Raw genomic sequence first — 2,933 nt, 5'->3', positions numbered from 1 at the left:
GTGTTTTCCCGCCAAAATCGCAAAAATGTGTTTTCCTCCAAAAACGCAAAAAATGTGTTTTCCCGCCAAAACCGTGTTTTCCCAACAAAACCGCAAAAACGTGTTTTCCCGCCAAAATCGCAAAAATGCGTTTTCCCGCTAAAATCGCAAGAACGTGGTTCCCTCCATAACCGCAAAAACTTGTTTTCTCGCCAAAACCAAAAATTTGTATTTTCCCGCCAAAATCGAAAAATATCGTTTTCCTGCCAGAACCGAAAAATCTTGTTTTCCACCAAAACATAAAAAATGTATTTTCTTGCTAAAACCGAAAAAATTTGTTTTCCCGCCCAAACCGCAAAAAGAAAACTCGTTAATTTTGAAATAATTCTAATGTAAATATATTAAACTAAATAATTAAATGTAATATAGTTAAAATTAATATTGAACATATGATTAAATCAACACAAGGATATTTTAGTAATTTCTTTACTAAACTCATTAGAATGGAAATGAAAATAATGAAACAAACATAAGATCCATTTAGATGATTCATCTAGATGAGCTATGTGGATGGACACACAAACAATCACAAAAATCTGAATGAATCATTTGAATAGATGATACAAATGAATCATTTGGACGGAGATGACAAATGGTGAAACAAACAGCCCCTAATCCCTTTGACGGAATGCACTTCTACCAAAGCCCAAAGGGCAGGTGGCCTGGCAGTACTCATACTCGACAAAAGACTCTTTTTTTTCGCATACTGCGCACTGGCACAATAGAGACATTTATCCATCAGAGTTTGTTGAAGAGGTACGACAAATACTAGTGAGCTTTCATAAGCAGTACGTGTGGCCAGACTCCAACCCTGATCATCCGAATTACCGAGTAGAAAGAAGAAAGTACATGATAAGAAGGTACATTCCAGGCCTAAAGATTTACGACATCTCAGAGCTTTCTGACAGTGAAGAGGAAGACACGTAGGGCGGGAACAACACCTCTCATTTGGAGGAGAAAGGGGGAATAAGAAATAATAATAATTTTAAAATATCATGGATCAAATTAAATAAGTATTTTGCCAAAATATTATGTCAACTAAGTGTGGAAAAATATTGGGCAACTCTGTGTGGTGTGTATTATACAAGTACGAATGGTGTGTATTGAAAGCCTTGTAATATAAATAAGGAGGCTTAGAGAGTATGGTAATCCAAGTTAAGTGAGTTGAGTCCTAAAGAATCCCTTGTAATATTTTTGAGTGTTCTTAATAAAAAGATTCCCCTTTGTATTATAAATCATCTTTTGTTTATCCTTAATTACCTCACCAAAAATACTTTTGATCCTAAACACCTCCTTTGTGGTTGTACCTACTATATGTTTCTAAATTTGTATATCTCTAAGTGTTCTTAATAAAATAAAGATCCCACTTTGTATTATAAATCATCTTTGTATATCCTTAAATACCTCACCAAAAATATTTTTGATCCTAAACACCTCCTTTGTGGTTCTACCTGTTATGTGTTTGTAAATTTGGTATATCAGAGCTAAACATTTAACGAGGAGACTGATAATAGACTAAGTGATATATGGTTATATATGCAAGTTTATGTTTTCTACCTTTTGGAAATATTGTTTAGCATGTTAACCAGCATCAATATCACCCCTAATCTCAGGGCCATCAACGTCGTTTATAGAAAGAAAATTTATTACAAGAGTGTCGAATCATCGCACAAAACTGATTTTTTTTTTTGACAACTAACAACTATTCTATTACTCAAACTTGAGATGGTTAGTAACAATACCGGAACCAATGTAACAAAGCTCTCTATGAAAAGATCTCACAATCTTAGCTAAAGAATCTGATATTCCATTATGTTCCCTTTGGATATGAGATATCTCGAAGTCTGAAAAACATATCTGCAACGTCTTTATAGTCTCCAATTATGTTGCAAAATTTGGCCAAGCTTGAGGCTCATTTATCATCGCGATCATATCGTTGCAATTTGTCCCAAAGAGCTGACATGAAGAATGTTGTAGCATGCTATCCATTTGCACTGCTTCTACTTCTGAATGTAAAACAGTCTCTCGCCTCCTTAAGTTTCGTGTTCCCATGAGCTGAATCTTTCCAAAACTATCCTTCTGATGCGGTCATCAAATCAGTACCTGAACAAGAGGCCAAGCAGTTGCACCAATCAGCTAACCAAAAGACTAACCAGGATATGTGTTCAGTAAAACAGGCGTATCTTACCAACCATGATGAATTTTGCCATGTAACCAATTTTCATGCATTCTACACTCAACAAGGAGTCCAGAACAGTTGGAATCATCTTCAAAACTACTCGGACCAAGAAGATATGAATTTTACAAACCGGAGGTTCTCCGGCCCGTCCATCTGCGAGCATCCGAGTTTAGAAGTTGTTTCAAGCCCAACCAAGAAGCGTTCCGACCCAAAACAAAGCATGGAATTCAAGATGGATCTATTATCAAGCCAACAAGCCCAAGAAGAGGAGTAAAGACCACGGAAATCTCAAAATACAATCATTTTACCAGAACCGGTAAAACCGAGCAACTTATGGAAAGATTGGACAATCAACTGGTCCAATTGTTTCCAAGCCGAGCTCAACCAACCAGGACGTAATCTACATGATCCAAGGCTTCCAGAATACACATCCAACCGTCCAGAAGAGCCTCCCCTTATATTTCCCTACACCAGCAAGCATAGGATCAGTAGGATCAGCAGGATCTTCATTTACAACAACTTACCATATCGGTATGTTTTCCCAAAAAGAAGCTCTGAAGACCAACAGCTCTATTTCTTCGACTACTGCCTTCTGAACACATTCAGAATGAATATAGACGTCCCAAGACATCAGATTTTTCCCACAAAACTCTCAAGACTCAAGAGAATTATCACCTTCCTTATTTTTGGCCAAGCAAGCCATTTAAGGCCTAAC

The sequence above is a fragment of the Brassica oleracea genome, chromosome C6 (genome assembly GCF_000695525.1).
Source record: "Brassica oleracea var. oleracea cultivar TO1000 chromosome C6, BOL, whole genome shotgun sequence".
NCBI classification, from domain to species: Eukaryota; Viridiplantae; Streptophyta; class Magnoliopsida; order Brassicales; family Brassicaceae; genus Brassica; species Brassica oleracea.
Note: the sequence above shows the minus strand (reverse complement) of the source record.